The sequence below is a fragment of the Delphinus delphis genome, chromosome 5 (assembly GCF_949987515.2).
Source record: "Delphinus delphis chromosome 5, mDelDel1.2, whole genome shotgun sequence".
Lineage (NCBI taxonomy): Eukaryota > Metazoa > Chordata > Mammalia > Artiodactyla > Delphinidae > Delphinus > Delphinus delphis.
The window spans coordinates 86,505,956-86,517,671 of NC_082687.1; the positions used below are offsets into that span (position 1 = coordinate 86,505,956).

Genomic DNA, 11,716 nt, shown 5'->3' on the forward strand with positions numbered 1-11,716 from the left:
GGTGGTAGGGCTCCAGAGCTCAGACTCGCAACCATTTTACCATAGGGCATTAGACTCGGCATGCATGAATTCAGGAAGCAATGTTATAACAGAAGTTTTAAAAATGTCATTTCATCTAGTATTTTATCATCCAAGCAAAGGCTAATCTAGAGATGATTTGGAATGACAAAATGATTTCCTTCTAATAATCTTTCCATTTAGTAATCTTTTTATTTATTTATTTTTTTGCGGTATGCGGGCCTCTCACTGTTGTGGCCTCTCCCGTTGCGGAGCACAGGCTCCGGACGCGCAGGCTCAGCAGCCATGGCTCACGGGCCCAGCCGCTCCGCGGCATCTGGGATCTTCCCAGACCGGGGCACAAACCCGTGTCCCCTGCATTGGCAGGCGGACTCTCAACCACTGCGACACCAGGGAAGCCCTAGTAATCTTTTATGCCGATAATAATCAGCATAAAAGCAACACCTCCAAGATTTTATGGACCAGCCAGAGATGTTTCAGTACTTTCTTTTTATCTCTGCTCCCATAGTGTATTTCTGAAAAAACTGCCAGAAGGAGTCTATTTTAAACCAAGTTAGGGAGCCTCAGCCTTAGCCTCTCAGGCTCCGCCCGGGACCTGCAGCCCGAAGCTGCGGAGCCGCGGCCCCAGGCGCTGCGGTCTCAGGTTTCTTTACCTCCGGAAAGAAAACAACTGACACCTTGCATCCTGGAAGTTCATTAAGAGACTGAAATTAGAGACTTCTTTCAAATTTGGACATGGCTAATCGAGGAGCAACAAGACCTAACAGGCCAAATACTGGAAATAAAATACGCCAGTTCAAACTAGTACTTCTGGGAGAGTCTGCTTTTGTCAAATGGAGCCTAGTGCTTTGTTTTGTGAACGGCCACTTTCATGAATTTCAAGAGAGTACCATGGGGGCTGCTTTTCTAGCCCACACTGTGTGTCTTGATGACACAACAGTAAAGTTTGAAATGTGGGATACAGCTGGTGAAGAACAATACCATAGCCTAGCACCCATGTACTACAGACGAGCGCAAGCGGCCATAGTTGTATATGATGACACAAACGAGGAGTCCTTTGTCAGAGCCAAAAACTGGGTTACAAAACTTCAGAGGCAAGCCAGTCCTAACATTGTAATAGCTTTATCAGGAAACAAGGCTGACCTCGCCAATAAAACAGCTGTCAATTTCCAGGAAGCACAGTCCTATGCAGATGACAACAGTTTATTATTTCTGGAGAAATCAGCTAAAACATCAATGACTGTAAATGAAATATTCATGGCAATAGCTAAAAAGTTGCCAAAGAATGAACCACAGAATCCAGGAGCATATTCTGCCAGAGGAAGAGAAGTAGACCTTACTGAACCCACGCAGCCAACCAGGAGTCAGTGCTGTAGTAACTAAACCTCCAGTTTAAACTAACTGGAATGTTCTTCTGCTTCCTAATTGTTAATAACAGTGGAATTGGAGCATTTAACCAGCCCAGTATGACTTCCAAAAAGAAGAGACTTACAATAGGCAAGTTTCTAATACAGAATTATTTTAAGTGTTTTGAACTTAATTTTTAATAACATACATGTGACCCTCTGACTAATGTTTTAGCAGTGGAAGGGGGAAATGAGAGCTGGGTGTACCCTTGTTTCCTTGGAAGGTTAGCGGGACTCATTTCTCTTCACCAGTGATATAAACAAATGATTCTGAACCCACAGTTAACCAACCAGTTCTGTGAAAAAGATTTGGAACTTACTCATTTGGACTTTTCCAAAAAAATTCTTTCTTTGGAAGGAGGTTCTAAAGATATTTATGCTTAGCTACCATATTCAGGCAACCTGTAATTTCTCTTAGTATCCTTATTTAAAGTATACATTCCACATTTTAACAAATTAGCCACAAGGAAACAGTCCCACATCTTCAAGGGGAAAAAAATGAACATTAGTGGCATCTAAATTATAGCTAGTCCTGTTATTTTTTAAATGGGGTAAAAAAAAATCAAATGTAACCCCGTCTTATTTTAGGAGCATGAAAACTAATAAAATGCATCTTAAAGGATAGTGTTCCCTTCAAACATGTAAATTCATCAACAAAAGTGAAACAAACCAGGTGTCTGTGATTTCTGTTTAATCACTGCTGGCCATTACATAGCTTTTGTTGTTTGGGAGTAGGGAGGGGGCTTTTGTGCCCTTTGGACATAAACATAGTCAACACACTAACAATTATGTGCATTCAAACTTGATTATTTTAAATTCGATCTTCAGCTGTACTGTAAATAGGGTACTGCATTGCAGTCTCCATATATGTTTATTACTTTTCTATAATATTTAAGAGTTGCCTAAAAGTATACCAAATGTACAGTTACTAAAACAGCTACTTTTTTCCTTCTCTCCTCCTTTGAAAGGAAGGGACTTCAATTGTTCCTACCTGGCTAGAACCATAATAAACAATGTACCAGTAATTTGTAACATAAGTATTGGATATGTTAGTAACAATCTTGCAGCCTTGTTTTCCAAAGTTCATTTTATTTTGATCAGGTCAGTATATTTGCACTAATTGTTTTAGGTATTTTCATTATATGAAATCTACCATGTGTCAGAGATGATTTAATCTATTTAAGTGTTGAACTGCTAGCAGAACTTGTACATTCACAGTAATTCAAAATTAGTAAGGAAAACATTTCACCAGGGTTTAGTTTTATATTGAGGTACTCAGGTTGGGATACAGTGGTATAAAAAACAGAAAAATTTTTTTAATTAGAAAAAATAAACCAAGTTAGGGTTCACAGGTCAGGTCCTTCCATTTAAGGCAGTTGAAGCTACAGCCTTGGAGGCTGACGTTAATTTCCCCAGGTGACGTACATTAGGTCTACCCAGAAGTAATAATCATAACGGGCATCCCTTGTGTTCACACATGTAGCCCATGGATCCTCTGACAAGCTTATTTTAGAGAAGAGGAGACTGAGGCTCAGAGTACTTGACATTTCTCCTGGGACAGCACACAATGAGAGCCAGAGCTGAGGTATTCGGACTTGCAGCGCTGGGCAATTTCCATCCCACCCTTTAGACATATAGGCATCAAAACATCTGCCAAACTCGTTCTTGGAGGAACCATTTCAAAGTTCTTTGTTTTAAGAATCTTCGATATGGATTTGTTGAATGGCCTCTAACCATCTCAAAGCCCAGTGAAATGGTCCCTTCCTCGAAAACATTTGCTTGGATTTAGGGCTGGGTAGGTGGGTGCCAGCCTAATGTTTTTGATCCAAATGATGGATTTGGTGACTGAGATGAGAGATCATTTAAATAGCAATACATTTAAAGCTGAGTATTTCAATCAAGTGAAAGGGAAAACAAAGCGTTTTCAATCTTTGTATTTATCATTTATTGTGATGGAATTTGTGATGAGTCAAAGAAAGGTTATGGAACAGCAGCCTGCATTTGTTCACCAGACTTAGCATGGGAAGGTCAAGCCATCCTGGTTAAAGTTAAAAATTAGTTACCTTTCCCCATGATACGATTGAATAAGCACATTAACAGTTTATAAAAGAGGTTGTGAAACCTCCTAAGGGGAAAAAGAAATATTATGTAACCAGTTTAGGGGAGAGACTTGCCTGATTCCACCTCGCAGTAGGGGGTTGAACTGCCTGACTGGGAGGTTCATTCCTATTTCAAAAGTATTATTATTTCTCCGGAAGTGTTTATCTTTTATTGCTAATAACACTTTACTCTCCACTTTCTTTGCTCTGTCCTCTCAATCTACGTCACCACCCACACCCTGAACCAATATAAACATCTACCCAACATCGGAGCACTAATCTTTATTAAGTAAAAGCAGCACCGTCTTTTCTGCTTACCAACAGGGTTATAATCCTTGAACTGTCATTGGGCCAAGCTTTATTGGACTTGTGGTTAGGGTGCTTGAATATCTATTTAAATCCAAACTGACAAAATACATGTGGACGTCAATTAAAACAATGACACCCAAAGGTATATTGAAGAGCCACAAGAAGTGTTTAGGATTGTAACAGCCCTGCTACCTTAATAAGGAGAGTCTGTTAAGCATTTATACATGGTTAGTAGTAATGTCATTCATATATTTTTTTCTAAAACAAAGTTCATCTACTATAACCAGACAGTAAGGGAACTGATGTATAGATCAACTTTAAGTTGTTTAAAAATATCCTGCCTTGAGGGCTTCCCTGGTGGCGCAGTGGTTTAGAGTCCGCCTGCCGATGCAGGGGACACGGGTTCGTGCCCCGGTCCGGGAGGATCCCACATGCCGGGAGCGGCTCGGCCCGTGAGCCGTGGCTGCTGGGCCTGCGCGTCCGGAGCCTGTGCTCCGCAACGGGAGAGGCCACAATGGTGAGAGGCCTGCGTACCGCAAATAAATAAATAAATAAATATATCTTGCCTTGGGCTTACCTGGTGGCGCAGTGGTTGAGAGTCCGCCTGCCGGCCGGTCCGGGAGGATCCCACATGCCGCGGAGAGGCTGGGCCCGTGAGCCATGGCCGCTGAGCCTGCGCATCCGGGGCCTGTGCTCCGCAACGGGAGAGGCCATAACAGTGAGAGGCCCCCGTACCGAAAAAAAAAAAAAATACATATCCTGCCTTTTGTGATACTTGTCATCATTAAATATGTATTAGGTTGCTGGGTAAAAATGCTCTAATGCTAGATTTGTGGTAGGAGACAGAATGTGAAGTTCTACCTACAGTGGGAATTCAATTAAACTTTTTAAACAAAATTATGGCCTTCAAATACATGAAAAGATGCTCAACATCACTAATCACTAGAGAAATGCAAATCAAAACCACAATGAGGTATCACCTCATGCTGGTCAGAATGGCCATCATCAAAAGATCTACAAACAAACAATAAATGCTGGAGAGGGTGTGGAGAAAAGGGAACCCTCTTGCACTGTTGGTGGGAATATAAATTAATACAGCCACCATGGAGAACAGTATGGAGGTTCCTTAAAAAACTAAAAATAGGGGGCTTCCCTGGTGGCGCAGTGGTTGAGAGTCCGCCTGCCGATGCAGGGGACGCGGGTTCGTGCCCCGGTCTGGGAAGATCCCACATGCTGCGGAGCGGCTAGGCCGTGAGCCATGGCCGCTGAGCCTGCACGTCCCGAGCCTGTGCTCCGCAACAGGAGAGGCCACAACAGTGAGAGACCCGCGTACCGCAAAAAAAAAAAAAAAAAAAAAAAAAAAAACTAAAAATAGAACTACCATATGACCCAGCAATCCCACTACTGGGCATATACCCAGAGAAAACTATAATTCAAAAAGAGTCATGTACCACAATGTTCATTACAGCTCTATTTACAATAGCCAGGACATGGAAGCAACCGAAGTGTCCATCGACAGATGAATGGATAAAGAAGATGTGGCACATATGTACAATGGAATATTACTCAGCCATAAAAAGAAACGAAACTGAGTTATTTGTAGTGAGGTGGTTGGACCTAGAGTCTGTCATGCAGAGTAAAGTAAGTTAGAAAGAGAAAAACAAATACCGTATGCTAACACATATATATGGATTCTAAAACAAAAATGATTCTCATGAACCTAGAGGCAGGACAGGAATAAAGACACAGACGTAGAGAATGGACTTGAGGACATGGGGAGGGGGAAGGGTAAGCTGGGACAAAATGAGAGAGTAGCACTGACATATATACACTAACAAATGTAAAATAGATAGCTAGTGGGAAGCAGCTGCATAGCACAGGGAGATCAGCTCAGTGCTTTGTGACCACCTAGAGGGGTGGGATAGGGAGGGTGGGAGGGAGATGCAAGAGGGAGGGGATATTTGTTATACAGCAGAAACTAATACAACATAAAGCAGTTATAGTCCAAAAAAGATGTTAAAATAAAAAAAACAATTTTTAAATGTGAACAATCTGTCTTCTATATTCTTCCAGAGGCAATATAGATGGACTTTAGTCCCAGTTCCACATATTAACAAGGAGATTTTGGCTAAGTTAGTTAACCCCTCTGTATCTTAGTTCATTTATAAAATGAACATAACAAAAGAAGTTGATTCAGAGAGTTGATGAAGATCAAGTGGGATGTTTTTGTCTTTTGTATCTCAGTGAACATTCAATATGGTTTAGCTATTTTATATTCCATTACTAATAGTTAATGCTATTGATGGCTGAACTTGTACCAGGAAGCTTTGTTACAAGTACTTTACTCATCTTACCTTAATGATATAACAATCTTTTGAAGTAGGTAGTTTTATCCTGGTTTTATAGATAAGGAAATTGTGGCACAAAGATTTTGAGCAATGTTTCCAATGTCACAAAATCACTAAGTAAGAGGGCTAGGATTTGAACCCAGAAAGTCTGGCTCTAAATCTCTTTTACGTAAGTAGTGTGACTAGACAATAGTAATTCTCAAGTCATTGTACTTAACTCATGGCAGGTCAGTGATACTGAAAATTGTCAGCAAAAATTTGAAGCCATGGGCAATGGGTGTGTCTAACCAAAATACATCCATTAGAGCCTAAAGGGTTTTTTGTTTTTTGTTTTTTGTTTTTGTTTCTCTCACCTACAGAAAATGTCATTGGAAAAATAACTAAAATAACTGAAAATGAGGTGTTGCCTTATCTACCCATCACTCCTGAAAGAAAAGTAAAAGAATTCCAAGTTTTGGGTTTTGAAGAGGCAAGTCAATACATGAACATCAATACACGAACTTATTTACAAAACAAACAGACTCACAGACTTAGAGAGCGAACTTATAATTACCAGGGTGGGAAGGGTCGGTGGCGAGGAATAGATTGGGAGTTTGGGACTGACATGTACACACTGCTATATTTAAAATGGATAACCAACAAGGACCTACTGTATAGCACAGGAAACTCTGCTCAGTTATACATGAATCATTTTCCTGTACACCCAAAACTAACACAACATTGTTAATCAACTATACTCCAATATAAAATAAAAAGTTAAAAAAAAATCAATACAAATAGCCAAACGACGTATGAAGAAAATGTTCATCTTGATAGTAATGTGGTAATAGTAACACGCAGTGTGTGTAATCATGGGGAGGAGCAGCAGAGGTTCAGGGTCAAATGACCTTCCACAGGGCAGTTTGACAGAGTATCAAAAACCTTCAGCAAGGCGACTTCCCTGGTGGTGCAGTGGTTAAGAATCTGCCTGCCAATGCAGGGAACACGGGTTCGATCCCTGGTCCAGGAAGATCCCACCTGCTGCGGAGCAACTAAGCCCATGCACCACAACTACTGAGCCCGCATGCCACAACTACTGAAGCCCGCGCTCCTATAGCCCATGCTCTGCAGAAAGAGAAGCCACTACAATGAGAAGCACACACACTGCAACGAAGATTAGCCCCAGCTCTCCACAACTAGAGAAAGCCCGCACAGTAACAAACACCCAACATAGCCAAAAAGAAATAAATAAAATAAATTTAAAAAAATTTTTAAAAACCTTCAACAAGCATGCCCTCTACCTGGCCATTCCACTTTTAGGAATTAATTCTATACAAAAGAATGCATAAATGTGTTTATTTAAACATTATTTATAATAAAAACTTGGGAGCAACCTCATGCGAAATTTATTATGCATATGGCAATTCGATTTTTTTCTAAGGAAATGGACATGGATGTGAGCAAAGATTTACCAAAACAGATATTCATGCTAGTAAATAGTAAATGATAGGAAAAAGAAAGAAAAAGAAAAGAAAGAAGGAAAGAAAATGACTTCATTTGTTAAAAAGGAGAAATTAAAGAAATTACAATGCACCTGCATAATTTGGAAATTATATTGTAGACGTCCATAAATATGCACATGAAAAAGACTCAAAGAACATACACTAAGAGGTTAGCAGTCATAACATCAGAGTTGTAGTACTAAAAGTAAATTTTGCTATATTTTCTTTGTGTTTTCCAGATTTTCTTCATTAATCATGTATTACTTTTGTACTAGGGGAAAATAAGCATATTATAATAAATAAAAATATTTATTTTAATGTGGAAAAATTTCAGGTCTATATTAATCAAGATGCTAAACTTTGAGTGACAGAAAACCCAGCTCAAATTGTCTCAACAAGAAGGAAGTTATTCCTGAACATGCCCCAGGCATGGTTGGACCAGGTCTCAGACCTCTCATCATCTCTTTATCTCTTGTCTTTCTTTTCTTTCTATTGCTTCGTTTTTAGGAATGTTCTCTCCATGTGGTGGTACACGTGTTCACAAATCTATTTATATCCTCCTCTCTCAGCAAATCCACCAATTGCCTTTTCAATAAGACTTAAAAGTCCTGAATCTTATTTTCATTGGCCGTCTGAGGATAGTGTACCCATCTGTGATCCTATCAGCTCTGTGAATGGAATGCCATGATTGGTTATGCCTGGGTCACATGCCCAGTGCTGGAGCCAGAAGGCGTGGTTAGCTAGGATGGCTGGAGTGAGAGTTGGGGAAGGTGTTTTCCCTAAGAGACAGTGGGGTTGGTTCCATGTGAAAAAAGAAGAGTGGAATACGTGGTGAGGTAAAAGCCACAAAAACAAAGACACCTTCACCACAAGATTGCAGTTTCTTTAGAGGCTGGCTAGACATGGCTAGGAGTAGCATTAGCAGCCTTGGATCATTTAGATTTCTTGTGGTTGCAAGTGGCAGAGAATTCACTTAGATTTGGATTAAACAACAAAGAGAATTTATTGGTTTACATAACTGAAAAATCTGGGCTGGCTTCAGTAAGGCTAAGCTACCCAAGGATATGGCTCTTTCAGTGTCTCCAGTGGTGACAGTTTCAGCTCCAGATTCTACACAAAGGCTCCTGGCAACTCTGGGCTCTCTCTCCAGGGTAGCGAATTGCTCATCCTCACCACCCACCAGGTGTGATCTAGGGACAGAGAATCTCTTTTAGTATTTTTCAAGCAAGTCCTGTGATTGTCACCTCTCTCACTGGCCCAAATGGAAAGAGTTTGAGAAGGATTAGTATTCATTCTTCTCTAAATGTTTGGTAGAATTCACCAATGAAGTCATTTGGTCCTGGACTTTTTTTGTTGTGGAGTTTTTGATTACTGATTCAAGCTCCTTACTAGTAATCAGTCTGTTCAGATTTTCTATTACTTCATGATTCACCTTTGGTGGGTTTTATGCTTAAGGAATTTATCCATTTCTTCTAGGTTGTCCAATTTTTTGGCATATGATTATTCACAGTAGTCTGTTATAATCCTTTGTATTTCTGTGGTATTACTTGTAATGTTTCCTCTTTCACATTTTTTTTTTAATTTAAAAATTTTTAATTTTTATTGGAATCCTCTTTCACGTCGAATTTTATTTGAGTCCTCCCTCTTTTTTTCTTGGTAAGTCTAGTTAAAGGTTTGTCTATTTTGTTTATCTTTTCAAAAAAACAGCTCTTAGTTTCATTGATGTTTTCTATTGTCTTTTTTTTCTATTGCCTTTTTAGTCTCTATTTCATTGAAAATTTCTGCTCTGATCTTTGTTATTTCCCTTTTCCTACTAACTTGGGCTTAGTTTGTTCTCCTTTTTCTGGTACCTTGAGTTGTAAAGTTTGGTTGTTTATTTGCGCTCTTTCTTTTTTCTTAATGTAGGTGTTTATCGCTATGAATCATTGGCCTAAATTGAATCATGAACTCATCCCCGACCAATCCATATGGCCTGAGGAATGGGATACATTGATTGGCTTGAGCCAATTATAGTTCATTCCTGAAGCTGGGGCCAAGGTCAATCCCATCTGGACCACCAGTGAGGGTGGAAGAGTTGTGTATTCCCAAGGAATGTCAACATGGGAAAGGGAAGAATTCATGCTGGAGGGGTGACTAGCAAATGTCTATAACAACTCTTTAGAAGTCTGATGTGTTTAAACACTGTCTAGATGTCCATTTCTAAACAGGAAGTATTTATTAAAACTATATCTTGCCTGCGGCTTAGTTGCAGAATATTGCTAACTTACATGGCTAAATGAAGAAGCATACACATATCACAGGTCTTCAACCATATCTCCATTTTAAGCCTTTCCAACATGCCTCCTGTTTACCAAGAGAGGTGGAGGCCATCAGAGCACCCTGTAAACTGCCCTACACAGCCACAGGCAGGCAGTGTCACTCCTCTTGGGTTGTAATAACCTAAAAAACATTGTATTATTATTGAATACATATTTTCATGAAACTTTGTTTAGGGAAACATATGGGGCTTTGAAATGTCAGCACACTGGGAGGAAAGCAGGAAGTGTAAGGAGTTTTGTGCTCCTGTCTCTTTTATTTACAGAGTGGGTTCAAAGTCGTGCAGGGTTAGCAAGAAAAACAAGCAAAATGATCCATGCCTGCTTTGGATGACATCTGTCCCCTAGGACAGTCACTAGCTTTGGGTTTGGAAAGGTTTTCAGTGGATGGCACAGGCTAGGAATGAGATGTTTTCTTTTCAGCTCCAGAAGGAAGCTTGCATGGGTCCTTTCAGAGCGAGGCTCTTCTGTGATAGATATATGTGCCTCTGCCAGAGAGAGCAGCAAGAAAAGCTCAGCCACTGACAGCTTAAGTTGGGGAAGAAATTCACCCAGGCTAATGTCATTGTAGCTGAGGGACAGCTTTGAAAGTTACATGATTAAAAATGCTCTGCATAGACAGCAGCGGGACTTGGCGTATGATATGACTAACGGATCTGTTTTCCCAGGTGGCAACTGCTGCAGGAAAATCCCCCATCTTGTCTCGCATGAGTCAATGGAATTCTGCAAAAGTGTCATAAAATGTCAGTGAAAACATTTCCTTCACTAGGGCCTACGAGATGATGAAGGTCACGAAGGGGAGTGGTATGCCTGACCACCAGAGGTCTACCACACATCAAGAATGGGTACCCAGCTCATTCATGCTGGCAGCCTAGGACAGAGACTCATAGCCCAACCACAGCGAGTCCCGCCACATTTCCGGGCTCCCCACCACACTCATGGAACATCTCTCATTGCCAAGGACCTACATTATCAGGCAGTAAAGGGACACTTCCATTTTCTAATCTCTGACTTCTGCCATGCCTATTTTATCCATTGGATTTTCTAGGTCCAAGACCTGGTGCAATGAGATTCCAGGGGCCCATAAACATGGCTGAGTCCCTGAGTAAGAAAACAATGATCAGTCCTCATACACACAAGGAGCATTGCAAAACCCGAATTCACAGGTGCTTACATAAATGCCCACAAAGCACAGCATTATCCCCATTTTATTAACTGTTGAATTGATTATTCAGAAAAATTTCATTACATTTGGAGACTATTTGAAAGTTAGATTTGGTTTCACTTCAAAAGAAATCCCAAGAACATGACTGCTGAAAGTCAGAGCCGGTTGTAAATTAACTTTGTCACTCATTGCCAAATGATTTCAAAAGCAAAATTATAACAGTCCTTTAAAAAAAGTTAAGCTAAAATTATGTTTAATGTGAAAGGTAGGTGTGTTTAAATAGATTTTCTAAGATGTAAGGATTTTCCAAGATGTGGGATCTTCAAGAGCAAGGGTGGCTAGGACTTGAAGACCTTTCAGACAGTCTGAAGTTGCTGAGTATTTAGTCACATGCATGCTTAAGTCCAAAGGTCCTCTTTCCATGCATCACGTTAGGACCCATGCATCCCTACACCAAATTCAGCACGAGAGTCAGGGCATACGAAAGCCTGAGTAGAGTGATTCCTGTCCGTTTAGTAACCAGTCAACAGACGTTTATGTGCTATATTCTACTATATTCCAGGAGATGTTCTGGG

The 11,716-nt window shown here is 40.4% G+C and overlaps 1 pseudogene; it reads left to right on the forward strand.

The window, feature by feature from the left end:
* Window positions 1-753: 753 nt before the first annotated feature.
* On the forward strand, window positions 754-1,498 carry LOC132425495 (ras-related protein Rab-5A pseudogene; annotated as a pseudogene).
* The last annotated feature ends 10,218 nt before the right edge of the window (window positions 1,499-11,716 follow it).